The sequence below is a fragment of the Amborella trichopoda genome, chromosome 3 (genome assembly GCF_054954075.1).
Source record: "Amborella trichopoda isolate Santa Cruz 75 chromosome 3, AtrichopodaSantaCruz75HAP2 v2.0, whole genome shotgun sequence".
In the NCBI taxonomy this organism is placed as follows: Eukaryota; Viridiplantae; Streptophyta; class Magnoliopsida; order Amborellales; family Amborellaceae; genus Amborella; species Amborella trichopoda.
The window spans coordinates 54,622,142-54,635,668 of NC_142338.1; the positions used below are offsets into that span (position 1 = coordinate 54,622,142).

The window sequence follows — 13,527 nt, forward strand, 5'->3', positions numbered from 1 at the left end:
AGTATACTCCAGAGGGAGTAGAATATCTTTTGGCTCCAATAAATCTTAATTAGATTGGCCTCAAGCAAGTACCTTGTCCCTAGAGTCTCGAAACACTTTTTAACCGAATCTTCAAGATTTGCGCTCTATGGAAGTGTCCCTCTTGCACTTATGGTGCAAGGCTAACGCGGTTGCAGATGCCTTGGTGAAGGATAGGGCTGCTAGTAATGGTTTTGTACTTAAACAGGCCCCAGTCCTAACCGGGATGTTTTTATATTCCAATGTTGTACAAATTACCATTTTTGGTCCCTAGCCAGTTTTGAACAGATACTGTTATATGCAACCATCTAATTTCTTTACCATTATTACAATATCAACTTGCTTAAAAAAAGAAAAATGGACCATACTTAAAAGTGTTATCTGAAGCTGCTGCCTAGGTCATATGAATCATGAGATCTGTACCCTAACGTTTTTCCTTTTTCTTTGGTTTAGTAGCTGGGTGGCTTAAAGCACATAAGCTGCTGGTTGCAACATCAAGCACCTCCCAATCTATATATGATGTTCAATCTTCATCCTAGAATAAATCAAATTAGTCATTGGTGCAAAATGCACTTTGGGGCAATTGCTGACCTGCTGCACCTGTATCAATGGGCGTTAAATTCATTTAAATTCATTTTGGTGATTTAAGACTTCAATAAGCTTATAATCTTCATACAATGGAAAAATAAGCTGTTGATCTTCATGGGCATTAAGTATGGCGGCTTATCTTAAGTATCTTGTTCGTTGAAAATATAAAACAATTGTGTAATGAATACCTGCCTTTTAGACATCTTTGGATTCTGACTGTGCATCTTCGTTTGGATGTTACAGATCATCTTGATCACAGATCCCAAGATGAGTGATCTTCGGGAACCCTTGAGGTATGTTTGTAACTTATATGTTGAATACGTGGTCAAGAATCCGCTCTATGTTCTTGGGAACCTAGTCAGGTAATCTATTTGTATTTGTTTTATAATCTTAGCTTATTAATTTTGACTCTAATATTTGTTATACAAGATGACTTGTTTGTTTAACCTCATCAAAGTAACTATGGTAATATTTGTTTGATTGATAATACCATGATTGCTGGGAGGTTATTGTTTGTACTTCTAACTGTAGTATTCCACATTTATACCGAACTTTATGAAGTAACAGTTAGCCAAATGCACATAAGAACTGAATGTGTAATTTTGGTAGATGTTCATTATGGTCAACCTAAAGATCTTTTAGCTTGTTCTTGCTTCTTGATTTTCCGAAGTTATTGGAGTTTATGTTGAGAATTACTAAAAAATTCTCAAAATACTGCATGATTTTGCCAAGCTGTACTGTGGACATATTTAAACAACTATGCTAATCACCTGCATGTCCTTTCAGTTTCCATCTGTGAACTCCTAAGATGAGCTCCAACTTGGTCTCCATAGATTTGTGCCACAGGATTCACATTCATATATGTGGTATGCCCAGTTGATGTGCATCTAGAAATTTTACAAGGCCTGGCTGCATCTCTCTCTCTCAGAAGTTTTTAGGCGAAGAATAAATCAATTCAAAATCCAACTTGTATCAGGAATGACACCAGATTCAGCAGCAATGGCAGACAGCTGTAATTTTATAGGCTTGACATTTAGTAAAAATGCTCAGATTAGGATCAAATCAATGCATAGGTAATGCTTTAGATAGAAACAAAAAATGCTGTTAAGGACATTCCAGATACAAAACCAAACATTTATCAGAATATTAACTTTGGTGGTCAGAAAACTGCAGTACTTCGTGGATGCCAACTTTATTCACTGCAATTGAAGTTCCCATAAGAAGTGCCGATGATCTTTAATGTGGAATCCCTCATGGCACAAAAAATAGCTGTTGTTGGCAGCAGCATTTAAGTAGTTGTTTTACCAAAGGATGGGCTGAAGCCAATACAAGTTTCCCCCGGGGATGGTTAAGGGTAATCGTGAAGCAGTTGAGGCACTTTTACCTTTGACATCCTCCATTCCAGGAATTTCAGAATGGAGCATTGAAGGAATAATTGCACATACACAGTCACAAGCTGCCAATGAACCGGCAATTTGTACATTCTTGGGCATTAAATCACTTGAAGTGTTCATCAAAGTTACCAGTTGTATCGAGTTGTCTTGTATCACACTCAGTGGATGAATTCAGTTATGCTCTATTATTTTTTTCCTTATACCATATATTTTGTCCTCGTGATTGGGTTTTAACTTACTGTCTGATGCAGAGGGACTTGGAAACTTCAAAGAGAAGTGACATGTCAATGGAGGCTAACTCACAAAAGAAAGAGATGATTGAGGTAACTCCATTGCTGGCAGTTAGATGTTATTTGTGCTTTTTCTTCTCCGTCAATTTGGATTTGTGCAGAACCTTTCTTCAAATTGTGGAAATGAAAATCTGAAGAAAATGGACTTACACTATAATCACTTTTACGCTTTTCAATTGTTAAACGATTATTGCTACTGGATTTCGTACTTGGTGGTCAGGAATTTAGGATGATTTGTAAGCTCACAAAAACTTTTCATGTAGTAACCATGTGTCTCTATTCTCAATTTGACCATTGGGCTCTACATTCCAACTGTCTGCAGTGGTTATTTTTTGTTGTTTTCTTCCCTGAAAAACTAAAACTTTGGTTATGCTAGTTCATAGACACCTGTTGCCATAAAGATCATAACCCCATGTTCATATGGTTGTTGATTAAAGACAGACATGGCTTACCACAGAGAAACCAGAAACCCCTAACATATGATGAACATAAACAAGATAAGAAGCCACTGAGATCTTTCTGGGAATCCACTGAAGCATCTTCAAGTTCTCACCAAAATACAATAAACTCGAAACAGCTAGGGCATGTTATTACAGCTCTGGCCAATCATCTAGTGACAGGAATTGAGGGCAATGATCCACAACAACATCTGTAATGTAGGGTGGAGATAGTGATTGTGGTGAGTTAGCCATTTGGATTTCCTTTTTTTTCAACTACTAGGATGATGGTGTCAACATTCTCTTCAGCAAGGACCATAATTTGTTAGTTTAACGACATTATATTTGTTACAAATATGAGAAGATTTTTACATATCTCATTTCCTTGTGTGGACTATTCTCTCCTCAGATGGATTGCTTTTGGTTGAAATCAGTTATGTAGTACTAATTTAATGGCTTGTACTTGTGAATGTTGAGTCCTATGCTTTTTATTCAGGTACCTAACTGTAGGGGCGCCTCTGAAGCTGTGAGCTCAATTCCTCTTCTATAATTTCCAAAAAAGGACCATAGTTAGCTTTATCATTGCCTTTTTTTTTTTTTTTTAATTTCATCCTTCGACATCCAATTGCTTTATAAATGTGATCCATTTGCATGCTCCTTCTCACTATCAATCAATTGCAGTATCTTCACTAATGGCCTAAAAATACGTAATGCATAGAACCCTAGTCCTATTTTGTGAGTCCAAAACAATATTAACAATTGATTTTCCATTTGCCCTTTTGGCCCACTTGATTTTTGTCAACCCTAGGCCCTTGCATACAATTTATCAATAGGATTTGTATTAAGGTGGGTTTTCTGTTGCTGATGTTGTATAGAGAGAGAGAGAGAGAGAGAGAGAGAGAGAGAGAGAGAGAGAGAGAGAGAGAGGGATGAAGGGAGGAGGAGGAGGAGGAGGAGGAGGAGGAGGAGGCATAGGGGTTTTGGAAGGAGGGGGGAAGAGGGATGGAAGAGATTGGGTACAATAGTTGTGGGACTGGTAATGCTCTAATTGCTTGTCCCCCTCGTCTTCTTACTTGGCCTCCACAGTGGCTTCCAATCCAACGGTATTCTCGCTTTCACTTGCTCATTCATCAATTGATGTATCCTGCTTTTTCAGATCTAACTCTTTCCTCTTCCACTTTGGAAGATGGATGGTGTTCTTATAACTGGATCTGTTCTTACTCTTCTTCACAGTCATTCCCTCTTTTTTTCCCTGACTATTTTTTTTTTTTTTTTTAACTTTTTTTCCAATGAACCAGTGCTCCCTTTGGCCCCACTCTGATTATTGTGCATTTTATTTTCTACTAGTTTCTGGATCAAAGTTTTAATTGTTGAAGTTTTTGAGATTCATCACTTTATTTCTGTGTACTCATCTGGATCTCTGTTGCATTAGCTTTTGTTTTTTCCGATATGGGTGAAATGTTCAAGCATACGTTCATTTAACTTCTGTGATTTATGAGTTTATTGTGAGATACTGTACTGGCTGATGAGCAACCTCTGATTATTCTTTTAATCATCTTCAGGTTATATTGGTGAATATAGAAATTCTCCTCTGGTAAATTCAATTCCTTAGTGAGATGTTTATTTCATACTCGTATTATAATTGAAACATAGAGGGTGATTTACGTGCTTTTGATCTGGTTGCATTTTCTGGATGGAATAGCTCTTTGATTTGATGTGCATGCGTGGTGTTTCAGAATGCTAGATTCCCTGGATTGGATCCATCGGTCTCTGATCGAGTTAAGAACCAGACATGGGTATTATCTTTTTTGTATTGTATTTTGTGAATTGTAGATTTTTAGGTAGATTGGGCATAAGCTCAAACGATTTGAAATGTTTAGGTTTTAGGTTATTCACTAAATTGCTTTTGTGCCTTTTCTTCCTTTTAGGCTGCGAAGTCCGATCACATAATTGATGTCATTCAGAAATTAAGTTCTCGGCTCACTAAGGTACAACTTCATGTTGAAATCCATTTGCTTTTAAAAATCATATTCTTGTGTGTAGAGGCAGGAGGGATGAAAAGAAAAATGAATCTCCTGTTGCTACTTTGCTAGTATAACTGCCTTAGTTTTTCATCTCTACAATGTCAAATGATGCTGCAAATATAGTAAAAATCCGGGCATGGTATTTCCCATCATGACAATTCTATGCCTTATGGCTTATTTCATGAAATTTCTGCATATTATAATGGGAAGGGTTTTTGGAGAAATTGTTTAGCTATTTTTTCTTTCCTTTTTGCTAATTGAGCGCTTGTTTAGGGGGTTCCATGCACCATTTTTGAGATAGCAGCAATCAAAACACTTGGCCATCAAAACATTTTTGAGATAGCAGCCAGCTTCGCCACTTTGATCCTTCATGGTCTAGGCACGCGAAATCCACTTGATGGCTGCACTCTCCGGGTCTAACTTGCAAAATTTTTTGGGTCAACTATATGTAGGCCTTGAAAATAGATACTAGTGAGAAGTCAAATTTCAAGAATCTCCCTTGTGCTGACAGATGCACTTTTGTCTAGGTGAAATAATGGACCTCATCACTTCCCTTGGTGTTATAGATAATATCTCGTGCATTTTCTACTTTTGTGACAAGAATCCTGTAATTATGTGCATTCCTTACTGATCCTGATCATATCATAGAACTCATCTGAGACATTAGCACTTGTCCCAAAGTCTTCACCACTTTGCTTATTGGAAACATCCTCCATCAATGCATAAAAATGGATACTCAAGCAGGCCGCCATGCTTTCGGATGAGATCACATTTATGTCTCACATTGACTATCCTTTGAGAGAATTTGGCATTTTTATGCCCTTACTTTAACCACTTGTTCTTAGGCTTTTATATCTAACTCAGGACCTCTTGTCTTTACACTTCTAGCATATCTTCTTTGGGTTATTTGGTCCTACCTTTCTCCTCATCTGACAAGGAGACTGGCTTTCTTTAATGTTTGTCTCAGCAATGTTCTTCTACAACACAACCTTTCCAACCAACCAATTCCCCCCTAACCTCTCTGCTGGTCCATACTTTCAGAATCCATACAAACATCTAAATTTTTTTTTACAAACATGAATCCTACCCAACCTTCCACCTAAATTGGTTATCATCACTTGCCACCAACTCCTTATACGTTGGAACCCTAATAAATACTCTTGATGGAAAACCGTATCGATCCATATGAGTTTAAAACTGTGCCTCAAATAACTGGTATGCATTTTATTAGTCTTTATCTGAGGGGATTCTTTGATATCCACTGGATGGATGATCCTATGAGAAATTTTTAGCAAGTGCAGCTCCTGCTCTACCAAACCAAGATTACTGTCAAGTTGTATGATAATTGCTTCCACCTGACTACGTATCGGCGAAGGGGGCTCTGATTCAAATAGCTGCAACCTTCTATCATTAATTTAATCTCATCAGCTGCTGTGCTCTCTTCCTGCAAAAACGTTCTACCCATAAACTTGCCATAGCTCCAGAGTTGGTGCCCTCGCAATGGCACTGATTCCCCTTTTCTTGACGGAACATATGGCAAGGGATTGACTTCTACACTTTGACTCTAACAACTGAATGTTAACATAGTCGTGTAAATAAAGAATTCAACTTTCTGACTATTGCCGTAATCGACTCAGACACTGATTTAAATTGAAGGTCTTGTTCCTTCTAAATATTCTGATAAAACTACATAAATATTTAGTACTGCTGATGGAAAAAGAACGATGACTAATTATAAACTTTTTGATGCAGCAGTTTGTAATAATGGAGCGTGTTTTATTTTGCCATTTATAATGGTAAAAGGTTTATCACAAGCAATAATACTGGGAACCCATTTTTTGAACCTTTTATATCCAATAAAACTATTGGATCATACTGGTATAGAATCTGAAATTGATGGTCATAACGTAAAATTTGAATTTATTGACAAACCAAAAGTAAAAGAAATAAAATTAGGTTCATAATCAACTAAAAAATAAAGAAAAGTTGTTATTCTCCCTAAAAGAAGAAATAAATTATAAAACAATAGAGAAAAAAATTAAAATCTCTTAATATTCAAAATGAAATCAAAATATTTCAAGATAAGCTTGGGGAAGTAGTTTGTGCTAATATTCCTAATGCTTTTTGGAACAGAAAACAACATATGGTAGAACTGCCGTATGAACCAAATTTTGATGAAAGACTTAATCCAACAAAATCTAGACCGATTCAGATGAATAACAGATTATTGGAAATTTGTAAAAAAGAAATACAATATTTATTGGATAAAAATCTTATAAGAAAATCATACTCCCCTTGAACCTGCCCATCCTTTTATGTTGAGAAAGTGGCATAACTTGAAAGAGAAGTACCCAGGTTAGTAATAAACCATTAAACAAAGCATTGAGATGGATCCGTTATCCAATCCCCAATAAACGGGATTTGCTGAACAGACTGTTTAAAGCAACCATAGTCTCAAATTTTGATATGAAATCAGGATACTTGCAAATTCAGATTCCATAAAAGGATAAATACAAAACTTCTTTCACTGTACCATTTGGACATTATGAATGGAATGTAATGCCCTTCGGACTAAAAAATGCTTATTCTGAATTTTAAAATAATATGAATGAAATATTTAATCCATATACCACTTTTATAATTGTGTGTATTGATGATGTGCTTATATTATCTGAATCTATAGATACATTGGAGACATTTGCGTCTTTTCCATAAAATCATCATGCAAGCTGGTTTTGTAGTCTCAACCCAAAAGATTAAGCTATTTCAAAGTAACATCCGATTTTTAGGCCACAATATTTCCCATGGAACCATAACTCATATTGACAGAGTTTTGCAATTTGCTGACAAATTTTCTAGTGAAATCAAAGATAAAACCCAATTACAAAGGTTTTTAGGATCACTTAATTATATTGTGGATTATTATAAGAATCTGGCAGCTGAATGCAAGCCCCTTTTTCAACGACTTAGAAAGAATCCCCCAGATTGGGGGGAGCAACACACTCTTGCGGTAAAAAATATTAAGGCAAAAGCTAAACGGCTACCTTGTTTAGTTATTTCTCATCCAAAAGCTTTCAAAATTATTGAAATTGATGCTTCTGAACTCGGTTATGGTGGGATCCTAAAACAAAGATTTCAACCAACTGAAAAGAAAAATTGGTTAGATATACTTCTGGAATTTGGAACCCAGCACAACAAAATTACTCAACTATTAAAACGGAAATACTTTCAATTGTCAAATGCGTTACAAAGTTCGAAAGTGATATTCTAAACCAAGAATTTTTTATAAGAGTGGATTGCAAAGCTGCCAAAGATATTTTAGAAAATGATGTTAAATATATAGCATCCGAACAAATTTTGCTTGATGGCGAGCTATTCTTTCTTCATTTGATTTTACAATAGAATATATCAAGGGGGGTCTAACACCCTGCCTGACGTTTTAACTTGTGAGTTCTTGCAGGAATATTCGTAGAAGAATGGAAATTAACACATCCGGTAGTAGCAATCAGAATATAACTTCTCCTAAAAACAAGGAGATAAATGAAAGAGCTAAAATCTCTAATACAAAGCCTAAAACACCTTATATTGAAAAGGCGTTAATACCTATAATGATTATTGAAAATAAGCATGCTCTAAAAGAGCTAAATCAAGCAGTTGATCTTTATCTTATAGTTAATATGCATTCTGAAACAGGATATAAAACCCGAGAATACTATGAACGAATATTGACTGATACAAAGTCAATAAGAATTTTCCATCATAATAGGAATAGCAAAATTATTGGCTACTCAAAATTCTAGATCTTAAAGATCATTACATAAGAAGAATGGGATTTTGATTCCCTGAAACATAAATATCTTTCAGGAACCTTTAAAGTTAGGGCTTATAATTATTATGACTACATTAAAGCTTGGGATGTAGTCTTGTTATTTCAAAATTCTCAAAGAACCCATAGTTGGTTCTTACAATTTAGATTAATCACTAAAATAAGTGAATTCCCTCAATGGTTTAAAAGATGGATATTGTATTGGGGACAACCTCCAGGCATCTATCCATTAAAACCAAAAGAATCATACGAACTTTTTCAGATCTCTAATAGAGGAATGAATCAGGTGGATACATGTATACATGTATACATTTTACAGCCTTATACGAGGTCACTTGGATTCTGAGATGGGAATGTATGGTAACTCCTAACAATAATGATTGAGATTATCTTCCTGCTTTAGAAAGGAGAATCATGATAAAATGGTGGGATTCATTTGAAGATTCTTATCTTCACCCACATAATATAACAATTGAAAGGCTAAAACAAGCCAATACTGAAACCCCACATCCTAATAGGATTGATGAATACTTTAAGCTCTTAAAAGAGCATAATCCGAATTTATCAAACAAAGAAATTAAGAGACAATTGTTATTAACTCTAAATGAAGAAGAGCCAGATGATATGTCCTTACCCTCCTCAAAAGATAAGGAGGAAGACCATGCAGAATATAATAGAGATGATTCCTATGGGATTCTTACCTCTATCAGAAACTAAGACAAGTGTAATGGGCCGACTCGAGTCCAAAACAATCCAGGACACGAAGGCCTGAAGAAAATAGCGTTAGCCATGACGTCACTCCCCACTGACAAGGGGCAATTGTGGCAAATATGATATTTCACTGTAGCAAGGACAATTGACAGACAAAAAACACTGTTTAAGATGCCAGTCACTGTAGCTGGCACATAACAAAGTTACTGTTATGTCGGTGCAATTATTGGAAGTTACTATTCGGACTCCAAATAGACATTTTGAAATCCGAACATTCGGCTATAAAAAGGAAGAGGACCCTTCCCATTGGGGCACCGGAGTTGGAAGGGCTTTTGAGTTTATCACAGTGTGTTCTTGAGTGTGTTCATTATAAGTTTATTCGTTGTTTGGTCTGTAATTGTGAATGTTATGAGTGATAGTTTGTGAGCATATGTGTGACTGTTTTTGGAAGGAAGTGCCAGAATATATTCCTGAGCAGTTAAAGTTGTTTACAAGCTTCTGTATCTGTGAAATCTTGAGTAGTTAAAGCTGTTTACAAGCTTCTGTATCTGTGAAATGCTAAGCAGTTAAAGTTGTTTACAAGCTTTTGAGATATTTATTCTGAGGTATACATGGTATTAGAGCCAAGTTTTACTCAATTTATTGTTTAAAGCTGATCTAAACCAAAATAAGTAGGCTATTAAAGTCGTGATACGTCTTATCCTGTTAAACCATAAGTCGTGGTTGGGCACATACGCGCAAAGGTGTAAGTCGCTAGTGCATTTATCCCATTGACCGTGAAACAGGAAATAGATAGCTGCATTATTGATTCAATGGCCAGCTTATTTAGGGGCAGATCTGAAACTTTAAATAATGAAGCAAGTTCTTCTATTTCTCATATCAATAGTATTAAGAGTACAGAAGAAATAGTTATATCCAATATAGAAAAAAGCATACAAAATTGGAATATTCCTAAGGTCCCAATTTGTGAAATATATAGAAAATGATCTTTTCAGTTCAAAAGTGACTATGCCATAAAAACAGTTGAAAAAACTATTTCCATCCTAGAATCACAAGATACCTTTTCTCTATCTAAAGACATATTAGAGGAGCATAAAAAGAAAGGTTATAACTACTTGCATATAGGATTGGTCCAAATTGCTGTTAAACCTTAACTCGCACTAGACTTAATAATTCCATTCTTCTCTGCTTAAGAGATATCAGATATCAAAACTTTTCGGATTCCTTATTAGGAATTTTTTAATCTAGCCTTTGTGATGGCGCAATTTACTTCAATTGCTATCTTAATCATTCAATTTCTTTAACTGATCCCAATCTTTTAAAATTAATAACTTTAAACCTTAAAACTCAAGGGTTTGATATAGAATTTGGCTCACAAAATATTGTTATAAATTATCGTATTTGTTATAAGGTAATGAATACTGTATGCCCTGATATTAAGAAAATAGACAAGAGGGGCCAAACTAATGTTGAAAAATTAAATCTAACTGTCCCAAAAACCATAACTTGGAATCAAGTTAATCTACCAGCACAGTGGAATTTACAAAATGAAGCTCCTTCTAAACTTGTGCAAAATTCCAATGTCAACTCTATAGTTGATTTCTAGAGCGAGAGGGTGGGTTTTTAGAGAGAAATTGGGTTTCTAGAGAGAGAGAATAATTTTTAGAGAGAGAGATTTGTTTTTTAGAAAGAGAATGATTTTTTAAAAAGAGAAAGAGATATTGGGTTTCTAGAGAGAGAAAATGTGTTTTAGAGAATGAGAGATTGAGTTTAGAGAGAGATGGGTTTTTAGTGATAATCTTCTAATTTACATTCTGGATGCACTTCAACAGTAACATTTCATTTCCTCGCTGAAAGTGTGAATGATATAATGACAGCTCATTAAACTAATCATTGGTACTTTACTTTAGGGTTATTAAAATTGTAGTATTGAAGTTGACAAATCATGTTGGTTGTTATTTCCTTTTACTTGGAGACTAATCATGAGTTGCCTTGATGTCTTTCTAAATCACCAGTAAATTTGTATTAGAAATGAGGTTAGGACTTACTCCCGAATTTCTTTTGACGTGTCCAAGCACTTCTGTTTGTGGCTTTGTTTGCGAATCCATCCATATAAGTGTGACCTTCTACTAAATGTGTACAACTCTCTGTCTTTTATGCTTATAGGAAGATCTCTAATCCTGATTCTTGTTACAATAATTCACTAGTTATTTTTAGTAAGTAGCAACAGTGTTCACTACTTGATAGTTGAAATTTGAAGTAGAAAAATAGCTCTGGTTTATCAGGAGCCTCATGCCTATTAGTTTTGCTTCCCATGTGTCTAAAGTGTTGGTTCTTTTGTATTGTATGATACCTTGACCCATTCTATATGAAGTTTAAAAATTTTCTGTAGATTCTGCTGCCTTACCTCACTGGAATTTGATATTCTGTTGTTATTGGATGTTTACTTACTGGCTACTGCCAGATTATTCACCATTGTTAAATCTTTCAACCAAATAGTGATCAATTGGCAATTCAATTTGTTCCAAATATGATTGTCACCTTCTTTCTTTCTTTTTTTTTTTTTGAATGTTAACTGCTAGTAGTATGTTAGTTTTTTAAACTATTGGTAGTTTTCGCAAGGGGTTAGCATTGTTAGGAGTGGGAACCGAGACCGGTAGCTGAGTCATAGGTGGGGCTACCACCTTGACCTCAACCCTATTCCTGATTGTCACCTGTTTGCGTGAAGCGGGGGGATACAGAGAGAGAGAGAGAGAGAGAGAGAGAGAGAGAGAGAGAGAGAGAGGACGTGTGAGGCATTAGGAGGAAGATGATTATCTTACCCACAACCAAATGACTGTTCAAACAAATTTAGACTGTTTCATTACTGTTACTTCGTGGGTCTACAGCATAAGCATGAGTACTTACTCATGGAGGCCCTCAGTTTGCCATCAGAACCACTGCTGAAGAGTTTAAGAATTCATTAGGAATACATACTTGTTAGAAACCTGTAATGGATATCTACTTTAGGTCTCCCTTGTTGAAAAACAACTTGGACTTGCTAGAGTCACTTGGCCCCGGCATGCTGCTGGGTCCAGATGAAAAAGGTCAAAACTTGGGTGAGTGTTACCAAGTTTTGGCCCCCCCTGTGTTTTCTACTGAGAGATTCAGTCGAGTCGGACCTACCTCTCGGCCAAATAGGTGCCTAATCTCAGCTCAGGACCCAGACTTGTCAAGGCCTGAGTCCTTGTTTTCAAACATTATTCTAATATTATTTTTTCTGTTCCCAATCAAAAGAAAAATTATTGGTTTATTTTTGTACACCAAATTCCTTTGCTTGGAAAATTAGATCTCAACCATAGTTAGCCAGAAACCTTCTTGATTTTGCATCTGATGAGGCAACCTGTTTTCAATTGTCGTTTTATGGGAAAGAAACTTGAAACCTTGTGTACTAGTACCAGCACTTCTTATCCATTCTCATAACCTGTATCTGTACCTATAATTATGATTCCAACCCTATCTCTTGTCCAATACCGAAGCTCCTGACATTAGATCAGAGCTCCATTTTATGTTTAATCAATGTAACTGGACGTCTATTTAATTTTTTTTGTGTTTGATGATCAAAGGCTGCCAGCCTGGCTCAAGGAAACAAGTCAAGTGTACGTATTGAGAAGGATGAAGCAGAAAATGAAAAAAAGGAATGGAGACAGTTAGCTCCCTCAAGGGATTGGAGACTTGCCAGGTTGTTCGTTACAACAACTCCTGAGACTGCAATTCATGCTTAAAAGAGGAAGAAAGGGTTGCTATGTATTCCTTGTAATTTGGAAACAATGGAAAAAACAAAGGAAATCATTGCATGATGATGAAACAAAACAGTGTAAAACTCCAACAAGAAATATGAATGAAAAATAAAGGCGGAATTGATCAAAATTCAAATGCAGTAATAAGGACAAAAAAAGATATGAAATACAAAGAATAAAATGTAATTAAGGAGAAAAACTACACAAATAAATAAAGAAGGAAAAGTCAGAGAAGCCAAACGAAGAAGTTGAATTGAAGAGAGAGTATAAAAATAACAAGAGAGAGGGTTTCTGACATTTAGTGCGCCATTCTTTTTGTTTTTAGTCCTTTGTTAATTATTTTACAGTTGAGGTAGTTGAAATGTTAAATAGATGGAAATTTACGTCCTATATTTGATTCACACCATCCACACGTGCAAAGGATGGAAGGACAGTTCTTTCATCTTTAACTGCTGAAGCT

At 35.7% G+C, this 13,527-nt stretch overlaps 1 long non-coding RNA gene across 10 annotated transcripts; it reads left to right on the forward strand.

The window, feature by feature from the left end:
- Window positions 1-414: 414 nt before the first annotated feature.
- Window positions 415-13,197, forward strand: LOC110006849 (uncharacterized). 10 transcript variants are annotated; one of them, XR_016051741.1, is made up of 8 exons: window positions 415-731; window positions 850-968; window positions 2,252-2,323; window positions 2,728-2,969; window positions 4,290-4,321; window positions 4,464-4,523; window positions 4,656-4,715; window positions 12,894-13,197. It is a non-coding gene; the product is annotated as an uncharacterized LOC110006849 (long non-coding RNA). The 10 variants fall into 10 exon arrangements; XR_016051742.1 differs by having other exon boundaries at window positions 4,464-4,505; XR_016051748.1 differs by having other exon boundaries at window positions 2,732-2,969.
- Window positions 13,198-13,527: the final 330 nt, after the last annotated feature.